General features: G+C 37.7%; 1 protein-coding gene across 2 annotated transcripts in view; it reads right to left on the reverse strand.

Moving 5' to 3' along the window:
• Nucleotides 1-9,436, reverse strand: part of WDR47 (WD repeat domain 47) — a 49,831-nt gene extending 40,395 nt beyond the window's left edge. For both annotated transcript variants that reach the window (XM_032487246.1, XM_032487245.1), the window contains exons 1-2: nt 9,304-9,436; nt 14-54 (exon numbers count right to left, since the gene is read on the reverse strand). The gene's annotated coding sequence lies outside the window, so the exon portion shown is untranslated. The remainder of the gene's footprint in view (nt 1-13; nt 55-9,303) is intronic.
• Nucleotides 9,437-11,671: the final 2,235 nt, after the last annotated feature.

Below are 11,671 nucleotides of genomic sequence, written 5' to 3' on the forward strand. Positions count from 1 at the left end.
AACAATTACTCACCAGGAAGAATTTACGTAGGACCAACGATAAAGTGTATTCCACTGAAAACAGAAAACAAAATGGGGAAAATCAGAATGTTTCAGTGTTTCCATATTAAATGATAGATTTACTGTAAAAAAAAAAATCACAAAAATAAGAACTTTATGAATTTTCCTTTAAGAAATAAATTTTTACTTACATCCAATATCTGGACTAAGTGAGGCAAGGAAATAAGAGTTTTCTTTAAAAATAAATATATCTGGAAACCAGCTGGAAAGTGGTTAGTATTTTAGTACTAAGATACAATTAACACCTACAGAAACTAAACTCCAGATGGGGTCTCTATGTGGAGTCCTACTGGTTACTATCTTGGTGAATCAAGATTAGAAGAAGGTATTAGTGGGCAAGAAATAAAATTATTTTTACAAATCTAAGATAAAGGTAAAATGTTAACAATAGATAAGAAAAAAAGAATGACAATAGAAATATATTGACTTCTATGTATATTTTCATCCATAGATATGGAAAAGGTTTCATGAAAAAATTATCACTGGTAACTTTCTAGCCAGATACAAATAGATATTTAAATGTTCCTTTGCAATTAGTTATTTTAGTTACTTATAATACGGATTAGGAAGGAAGAAAAATGCACAAGGCTAAGAATGAGTCAGAAGCATAAGACTAAGGCAATTAAGGCATAGCCATTATAAATTTCATAGTCAAGAAAAAAGTACTTAAGAAAGGCTCCATTAACCCCTAACTCTATCCTGAACAATAAAAACTACTCTCTTTAACCTTCCAAGAATTACAGAGTGCTTAACACTAAAAAATAGTGCTTTACCGGTCCAGCTTAGGGGCAAAAATACAGATAAGAAAGTGATTTTTAACAAAAATACCAACTGCAACATAAGACCACTGCCCCTTTTCCTCTAAAAAGAGGAGGGTAGGGAGGATTTGTCAGCTATCTCTTTAATAAAATAGCATTACAAAAACTTACATTGCTGCCAGATCATTTATTTGCTACCATCTGGTCCTTCAGGAATATAAATGGGACACTATGTCAATTTCTATAGGCCTTAATTTCTTCATTCATAAAATAAGAGGGTTCGTTTGGCTAATTTCTATGATTTCCCTTCAAGTTTTATAACTTGTTTTAATTCACATTTCAATAACAGGAAGTATATATCCTTAGGGGGAAACATCGAGCCTGGAATAATCAGAAGTCTCTGATCCTAAGGTCAGCTCAAAAAGAAGAGAGAAAATAGATTTGTGTTAGATCACTTAAGTAAACAAACAAAAGAAAGGCCCTTCTAATTGCAAAGCTCTGTCATGTCTGCTAATCAGCTAACATTTCTGCAGCATGTGTGCCTTCTTACTCTTGACAGCTGTTCTCTATTCATCAATTATTTTAATTTACCTTCTGGACCTGTGAATGATTTTTGGCAGTAAAGAAGAAATTATGTTTAAAGCAGGTGCAGCTTTACATAGCTATAAAAAGAAAAGAATCAATTAACATAAACAATATGTTATGTACATACATAAAATATCTCTGGAAAAAGACACAAGAAATTGATAAAAATGATTGTCTCCAAGAAGGAAAATTGGATAATAAAGAATAGAAATGAAAGAAGACTTTTCACTATATACCCTTTTGTATCTTTTGAATTTTGTACCATGCACAACTATTATCTATTTCAAAAAAAAATAATGCATATGAAACATAAGTAATGAATTTCCAATTGCAAATAACTGGAAAGAATTAGAAATATAATGAATATAATGTATTCAATATGTATATAATGAAGTAATAACATTTCAGACTGATCTGTATTTTTTCATAACCTGAGACCTCAGATCTGATTCAAATATTATTTCAGTCTTTCTTTATAAAAGTATTTGTGTTCTTTTCATATTCAAACCCATAAATATTTTAAAATACATTTAATTACCAAAGTACTAAAAATTTACAAGATAAGCAGACACAGGCTGTGTAATTAAGTCACATAAAAACCAGAAAATGTAAATTTTAAAACTGCCAAATCTGACACTAAAAGTGTAAAATGTAAATCTTCCATTTAACAGAAGTTGCCATAAACTAAGTTAAAAGACAAGGGACAAACTAGGACTAAGCACGACACACAGTTAAATGGTTACCATCTAGAACATAAAAATAGCATCAGTATCTCCCCCAAAATTCCAGTTGAATAATGTGCAAAAAATACAAACAATTCACAAAACTACAAATGGTCAATAAATTTATGAAAAGAGGTTCAACTTCACTAGTGATATTAAAATAAGATACCATTTATGGCCTACCAGCTTTGCAAAAATTAAAAAGACATGATAGTATCTAGTGTTAGCAGGAGTGTGGGTAAATGACCTTTCATACAGTGTAGTAAGAATATAAATTGGGACAGACTTTTTGAGAGAATTTGACAGCATAAAATTTTTATCTACAAAAATTTTAAATGTGTATACTCTTTGACTCACCAAACCCAATTCTACTTCTAGGAACCTATTCTGCAAAAATACATGCAAGTCTATAAATATACAAAGATGTTCCTTAAGATTTGCTTATAATAAAGAAAAACTAGAAATAAACTGAGCTCCCATCAATAGGAGAATTGTTAAGTTACGGTAAATTCATACTGTAGAATACTAACAACACAATGATGTCGACCTATACATCTTAACAATGAAAAGGCACATCACAGAACAATATAACTATCAATAAATATTTGCTGAATGGATGAAAATAAATAGGCTTCTTTTTTTTTTTTTTTTTTAAAGGAGGGCATGATATCTCTGTGTCTAAATAAATGACAAAGAAAGGTCTGGAGGGATACATATCAAACTGTTTATAGAGTGGTTATCTCTGAAAAGAGGAATGAGATTGGATAGAGAGCAGGGAACTAGGAAGGCAAATGGATTGAAGAGTTTTTTTTTTTACCCTTTATCGTCTGTATTATCTGAATGGTTTACAACCAATACATATTCATACATTACTCATATGTTTATATATACATTTCTTATATGAATAAAATTTTTAATTTTATAGAGAAAAAACTATGAAAATGAAAAAAAATTACAGAATTAGATCTCAAAGGTTCTTTTCTACATCAAGGTACCAGCTAGAGTAGAATCCCAAAGACAGGATTAACTCTATGATTACAATGCAAAAACTATTGTGCACAAAAACTATTCTAGGATATTCACTTACATTGTTTAATTGATCTTTCTAACAATCTTATGACATTGGCAATTTCACCCCCATTTTACAGATAAAGATACTAAGCTTTGTAAGGTTAAGAAATTAGCCCAATGTTTATATTAGTGCTAAACATGTATCTCACTAGCAGCTGAATACTTCTTTCACAAGTGTGTCAGGACATAAATCCTGGTATTAGCATCCATATCAACACCACCCAGGAAAACTCTTTGAAAAGTACAAGACAGAACCTATTTAACAGTGTAACAAAACAAAGGGGCAAAGAGGAGGCAAATATACATATTTAATTTCTAGATCAATTTTTCATTAGTTCCTTAAACTTATCTTGACAGTCAGGCAAGAAATTATCTTCTCCTCCCCAATTCATATCCTAAATTTTTAACAATGAAAATTAGAATTTAACTCTGAAAGAGAAACAGAAATAGAGACAGGAGAGGCAAAGAGAGACAGACACCGAGAGATAAATAAGAAGGGAGAGAAGGAAGGAAATATAGTAGACAAAATTTACAACCCTAGGGCAAGATTGAAACCATAAATTGACCAGATTCTAAAATTCTTTCTGTATCAGACTGATTCCCAAGAAAGGGAAGGGCAATGATATTTTACAAAAACAAAGAAAAACATAAAATGGATATAGAGTCACCTAAATATGCCAAAATGAAAAACCTTCATAGTATTGAAATAATATTTAAAAATTATTCCAAGAGAGGTACCCAGTTCTATGATTTTTCATATTATTTTTCTATTAAACAATGTTAAAGGTTACATAAATAAGCTAAAAGTCTGTATTAATAACAATCTAATCAGACTTTTAAACACACACTTAGCTACAGAAACCAAAGTATTAAGATGTATAAGATACTAAAATTAAATTAAAGATTATTTTTTATTTTAAAAGATCTCTCCAGGTCTAATAGAATAAATCTCCTAACCCTTACTGAATAAAACCCACTTAATTTTTAAATTATGTTATCTAAATGAATACTGTCATCAAAATATAAGCAGTATTAAAACTGCCAGGAGGGAAAGGAACCTCCAGAAAAGAAAAAAAAAGAGAAATATTTAGATCTAAGCACCCTAAAGTTTAGCTTTTTGACTTTCAAGTTTAAAACGAACTTCAGATTTTAAAATATCTTTGAAAAACTACACCAAATATGGGGAAATCTAGATAAATCTAGTTAAATTTTCATAATGTGTGGCTACAGTGCTTTACTACTGAACATAATTTAGGTTTTGGAGCACAACCAAAAGCAAAATAAGGATGTGAATTTATGGTATAAGAATTTTAGATCTAAAAAGAAAATATGTAGAAAATTTTATTTTATTCTTAAATTATACACTCTTTCAGCTCATTTGTTTAGAGCGTGGTTCAGTGGATCTGTTTAAGGCCTATCAGACCTCTGCTGAATTCTTCAGTCTCAGATTAAATACTTTTCCAGTCAGAAAGCTCACAAATGGTATCACTAATCTCAAGAGAAACCTGGTGGGTTAAGTTTGGACAAACCAAAGCCACTCCCTTCTTTAAAACAATTCAAAATGTGAATCCAACTTACTAGTAACAATGCCACCACTTGATTATAGAATTATTATTAGACATTAGGCAGAGCTAAGAACTAAGAGGTCAAGGCCTGCTGACTCCCAGCCAAAAGCTTCAGGTAAGAATCATGAGAAGAATTAGAGGAGTTTTAAACAGTTTATTCCTTAAGTTATCGCAGCAGCTCAAGGTAAACATTCAAATATTTATTAAGCAAAGATTCAACCTATAGAAACACATTTAATAAGAAATGTAGAATGTTTTAAGACTACTATTTGTAATAAAAATAATTTTAAACTCAAATCACAAAATAATGCTATATCAACAAAGATCAAAGTACAACAGTCATATAAATTAATACGGTATTCTTTATTTGCTTATTTGTTTGTATGTTTTTACCTTATGTGTGGTAAAAGGGATGCTTTACCTAAGAACACAATTCCACCCTTTATTATATGATGAAACTTCTAGTATAATTTCTGTCACACCTAAAGCCAAGGTACCAAAAGAATGCTTTGTAAAACAGACTAAAATTATCCTTCATGTTCTTTTTTTACACCCATACTTAATTTTTTGTTTTCAGTGAGAAAAGTAGAACTTAAGATATCTGAGTATGCTTCAAATACTGAACTACATAAAAATGGTTTGTCAGTAGGTATAGGACTATAGCTACCATACAGCAGTATACTCAGAAACATAAGAAAATGTGCTGAACCAAGAGTGCCAAAAAGTTGAAAATGCACTGAAAAAAAATTATACATTCATTAACTACTGAAAGTACAATAGAGCATATACTACATAAATTACCTATTAGAGTTCTCCACCCTTACCTTCTCTACTTCCTTATAATTTATAAATTTACCATAGAATTGAGTTGGAAGGTACGTTAGTCCACTGTCTTATTTAGTGAAGAATATGTGAACACTTATCTCTGACAGATGGTCTGCCAACCTCTACATAAATGCCTCCAATGACAGAAAATTTCTATATGCCCCCAAGGCACCTGTGGAAGGCAGTCTTTAAGATGGTCACTAATGAGACTACTAATGATTTTACACCCTTTCGTGGTCCCCAGCCCTTGAATGTGGGCTGGATTTGGTGACTTACTTCTACTCAAGTGTACAGTGGAAGTACTGGGAGTCACTTCCAAGATTTTTAAAGAGATGGTAGTATCCATCCTGAGGGCAGGCATGTGCCCACTCTCAGACTGCTTGCTCTGAGGGAAGCCAGCTGCCACGTCATGAGGCAAGCTTGTGGGAAGATCCAAGTGACACAACAAACTGAGGAAAGCTTCCAGTCAACAGCCAACTAAGAGTGGAAGCCGTCAGTCTAACAAGGAACAGAGGTCCATGTCATTGACCTTAGAAGGAGATCATCCCTAAGTTGAGTTAGGGTAAGGTAAGTCAGGTAAGAACACAGTTCCTATGGCAGCTTTACTCCAGTCTCGAGAGATATCTTAAATCAAAGGCCCCCAGTGGGACTGTGCTCAGATTCCTGACCCTCAAAAACAGATAAATATTTGCTGTTTTAAGCCATTTAGATTGGGAGTAATTTGTTACACAGCAATAGATAATACAAAATGCCTTCAATTTTTTTCACAAGCATAAAAAGGCATTTTGTTTTATATTCTAATATTGAATTGAAATCTACTTTCATCTAGCTATGTCTTCAGGGTCAGCATCATACAAGTCTGTTATGTTAAAAATTTTTACACGTTTGAATGTGACAATAGTCACATCTATTCCCCTATTCCCTTCAATCATTCTTCACATAGCTTCCAGATCCCCTATGATTCTGGTCATTCTCCTCTGAATATTTGTTAATTTTCCTCTTAAAATATCTAAAATAGAACACAAGTCTGATCAACAACTGTACACAGTGAAATTAACAATTCCCATAACATGGGCACTGTACAATGAACACACCTAAACACCTAAAGCTGCTTTTACATCATCATCTATTTGTGAGATACCGTTTTTGGCACTTTCCAGATTTCATTTCAAAAGCTTTCCTAAAGGTGGAAAGAAAGCCAATCCAATTCTATTTCCAAACAACATTAAAAAATGCAATCTGCAAAAACTTGCAAATAATACATTCAATAAGGGGTTAATATCCAAAATATACAAATTGAGCATAAAATTTCTTTGAAGTCTTTGACTTTTACCTTAAAATTAGTGTGAATATTGCATTCTCCATATATCTTTTGTTTAATATAAAAACATTTTTTATCCAAGTCTTCAAGTGAAATTGATGACAACACCTTAAGTGTGTGCCATATTTTGTGACCACAGATTTATCCCTTTAGCACACTGTAGTATATCTCTAATACTACTATTTGAAAAGCATAGGTCAGAGGGGATAAACTATTTCTTGATTATTCAAGAACCAATGATGCACACTGAGGATTATTTAATACCAAACGAAACTCAAGTCAGAGTTACTGGCCATAGTCTTATTTTCTAAAATATGAGAACGTTCTAATGAAAGCAAGAAAGCAATCCTGACCCACATATAGGAAGGAAACACCCTTTTCTCCATGTCACCACAGCAATGAAGAACTTCTGCCAAGAACTAAGAATGCATCTTAATAGTTCCCATGAGCCCTTTAAGGCCACTGTAAGAAATAAGGTCCAGGACCTAGAAATGTTAAATAAATAGATCATGCAGAAAAACTTAATTATCCTTGCCAATGCTCCATTCTATTAAAAGATAATCAACAGATGCCTTAAATTTTTTCCTAAGTGTGTTCAAATACATTATTTTGTTCAACTTCAGAGCTCATTCCCAGACAAAAACAACAGCAGGTATTATCCCTAAATCTAGAAATTAGGGTCAATAATAGGGTAAGTAGCGCTTCCAAGACTGCAATCAGTAACAGAGGGAAACTTAAATCCAGGCAATCTGATTTCCGGCTTACTGAGCTACTAAGGAAAACTGTATCTTTTCATATTCATTTAAGCATTTCTCAAACTGCGTCGTATATCGAGCATATCACACAGTATTTATTCAGTAAGTAACTGATAAACTCAATTTCACAAACAGAAAAAGGCTGAACACAATTATGTAACTAGGAACACAGGACAGTACCCCTGCTTTCTTACTGATATAACCCTAGCACTGGCTTTTTTTTTTTTTTTTTTTTTAATAAGAGAGACAAGAATTAGGAAGTGGGACGGTGGGAGGAAAATAGGCTAAAACTCCTTCACACAAAAAAATTACATGTTTATAATGCCACCTAAATTCAAATGTGTGTATGTGTGTTTCACCTAACAATATACTGTTACGGCTCAATTGCTTGGTCACTGTAATAATCTTTCTTTGTAGAAGAAATCCATGTCCTAAAACCTACGGTAAAATTATTTATTACATTTTCCTCCTAAATGAGACCTGAGAATATGCCACATAAAGAAAAATGGGCTCTTTGGCGTTTCTCCTTTCTAACAAAATTTCAACGCAACCCACGCCAACACTGGAGACAAAAAAAATTCTACTAGGATTTACTATGAAAAAAAGATTTATAACGTATTAAAGCCTAGATGTTAACCTCTGTAACATTAACTTCTTGAAGCATTCTATGAAGTCTGCAACAAAGAGAAGGAAATAAAAGTGTAAGGATCACAACCTATGAATCTGGGTGGAACAAAGACTTCTCTCTTCATTATGCAGAGAGAACCAAGTTGCCAAAAATGCTCTGCTCAGATACCATGCGTTGTTACTGACTGGGTATAGAGAAGAAAAAAATCAAATGTTGGTCAAACGCCGCTCCTGCCTGCCCCCGCCCCTTCTGCTCAAGGCCTCGCCCCAGTGCTGGAGCCCCATTCTCTTTCCCCCCAGTATAAGAAAGCAGCTTAACCCTAAGAGTTCTACAGGCTTCCGTTCCTGTGTCTCATACGCAGGCCCCCACCCTGGACCCCGGTCCAACCGGAGTTCCAAATCCTGTCGCTGCCCCTCTCCCAGACCCCGGCCAGACCCCCAAAGGCCTGCTCTCACTGACCACTGACGCCAGAAAGGCCAAACCCCGGGCCCCGCGGGGCTGCCCTAGCCCCGCAGCAACCTTCCCTCCTCCCGGCCAAGGCGTGCCTAGAAAGGGACGCAAGCGCTCCCCTCGGTTGTCGCACGGGCTCGGCAGAGGGGCGAGGAAGGAAGAATCAGCGCAGTCAGCAGCCCTCCCGGCCCGCAGCAACAGCGAAGTGGACACCAACCCTGAGCTCGCTTACTGTTCAGGGGTGGATGGTGCCAGGGCCAGAGACGTCGCTCGGCCCCCCGGGCCGGGCTGGCAGTGAGGCGAAGGTGTGGTCCAGGAGCGGTGGCTTCGAGTCGGGGCCCGGCAGCTCCCAGGTCTCCATCCATCGGCGCCAGGGCCTCACCCACGACCCCAGTCCCCTACCCAGTCAGCACCCCAGCCTAACCAAGACCCTTCTCCAGGGCCGCGAACGCCGCTCTTGGAGTCGCCAGGGTCGCAGCCCTGTCAGGTGGTGACAGGTGACCATGGCAACCCGAGGTGTGCAGCGCGGCCCGATCCCGCCTCCGCCTCCCGGAGTCGCTCACCTGAGGGCTCCGGGACAAGCCCGGTGAAGAGACGGAGAAAGCGGCGGGGAGGCCGGAGGACCGGGCCCAGAAGCGGCCGGGTACAGGCTGGAGAGGGAACGCGAGCGAGGGCGGCGGTCTGGGCTCGGCGTCGGTCCTGCCTCCTGCCGCCCGCGCGTCAATCCATCAGCTCGTCAGTCCGTCCTTCCTCCCGTCTGCCCCTCCCGGGCCGGCGACCGCTCTGCTCAGCCTCTCGCTCACTGCGGTTGTCAAGCGGCGCTGGAGCCGGGCACAAGCCCCGAGTCGCAGCCAATCGCCGCGCTTCCTCGAGGCGCCTCAGGACCCCGCCGAGCGGGGCGGCCAGGCAGGTGCCTGCGCCGAAGGGAGAGTCGGCTGGGCGGGCCCAAGCCGGGGTGAGGTGGGGACCCGCGTGGCGGACCGGCGCCCCGCTAGCGCCCCAAGGACCAGCCGGACTCGGAGGAAGAGCGGGCGCGGCGATTGCGTGAGAGACTGGCGGCCGGAACGCAGACCCCTTGGCAGCCGGTGACCCCGCGTCCCAAAATAGGGCGAGGGGCGTTGTTGCCTCGGAATCGAGAGTCGTCTGCGCATTAGAATTGACTCTCAAGACTCCTCCCTGATATAATCTATTAATAAAGGATAATGAAATAAATCTCGCCGCATTCTCCTCTGCTTTCCCAGGCCCCACTTCCTTCCTGAAATCTCCAACAGTTTAATTGCCCCCTTCTTGATTTCTCCTTTTGTAATGCTGATCTGCTTTGAAGCATTTTTTTGTTGTTGCTTAACGCTTAACATACTCACTGTTTTTTTTACTACCTGTTTTGGTTGCCAGGCCCTTGGCAGCAAACCTCACTACTTCCCACCCCATCGGTGCAGTGGTATTCCACAAATACCGAGCTGAATTAAGCAGGGTTATAACCACGTAGAGCTAAGGAAAGAACACAGGACACGAACCTGTAAGAACCTCGTTCTCATGAAAGCTAAAGGGTGAGGGTGAGCTGGGCCTGCCAAAGTGAGGGAAATGTGGCAGGAGAGACTGGTAATAAACATCAAAAACATTTCTAGAAAGGAATAATTTGATCCAATTCAAGATAAAAGAAGCGATAGCTTAAGGAAAGGGTTCTAAGAAAAAAATTTTACAAATTAATGGAAAACAATTTAAGCACAGAAGCTTAACTGCAAAACTTCAATTGCCTGGTCCTGATTAACTCGTGGAAGAGTCTTCATTAAGAGCCCCTCTCAGGGATAAATGACAGAAAAATAAATATAAACACCAGTTAATATTACCCAGGGTCTTGATATTAAAAACAACAGCAACAACAAGAACTTTACAGAATGTATAAAATGAAAACATGGGCAGGTATATCCTGGAAATAGCCCATAGATTGTTTTACCAGTAACTTACCTGAGAACCTGATTCTGTCTTGAGTCTCAAACAATAGCAGTTGAAAGAGCTAGCACCATTTAAATAATTAAATCTTCAACTGTGTCTGGAAAGAGATTCTAATCAGGGACAATCCAAAAAACATTTGACCACCAAAAAGGGGAAGAGTGCTATCAAAAAGGAAGAACCTGCCCTTCTGGTACTAGATTTGTTTTGGTATCCATTAAGCAAGAAACGAAGTGTTTGGCCTATGTTCCCATTTAAGCCTCACAATCTCCCTTAAAGTGCCTGTTACTTATAACCATTTTAGAGATTAAGGGAAATAACTCACACAAGGTCAGCTAGTAGGTAGCAGAGCCAAGATTCTAACCATTCTGAACCTTAAAAACTTTTGTCTCCTCTACCTCATTGTGTAACAACTGGAAACTTTAGCTTGAAGAAAATGGACTTTATTCTGACAAGGTAGAGGGAATAAGAGGTCTTATTCATGTCTATGTCCCCCATACCTAGGGTATAGTGTTATCTGCATCAAGTTTTCAATGAATTATGATCAGAATTACTGGAAGCAGATGCTTATTTTCAGAAAAAGGGGATGGGAGGATAAAGAGAACAAGGCATCTGATACACCTGAATCGCTTGTACACTGATAAATGCATTGTATATTTGCTTCCTAATGTAACATCAAGTTTTACACTACAAACTTAATACCTGTTAGCCTATTAAGGCTTTATCTTTCCTTCTCTACTCAGCCACACTGGTTAAGATTAGATCTTCTTGTCTTTCACTCTAGTTGCTGCAAAGCAGTGAATTGTTCAGAAAGGGCAAGGCTTTCTTAGATGAAGGACTGTCCTTAGATCCTGAGGTAAATGCCTCAATCATTCACCATATATTTAAGATTGCCTCCTTTGGATCAGTAAACTAGGTTAGGCATCATTTGAAAATGCAGGTTCTAACTTGACAGAATGATTCATGGTGACTTGTGACTCA

The sequence above is a fragment of the Camelus ferus genome, chromosome 9, assembly GCF_009834535.1.
Source record: "Camelus ferus isolate YT-003-E chromosome 9, BCGSAC_Cfer_1.0, whole genome shotgun sequence".
NCBI classification, from domain to species: domain Eukaryota; kingdom Metazoa; phylum Chordata; class Mammalia; order Artiodactyla; family Camelidae; genus Camelus; species Camelus ferus.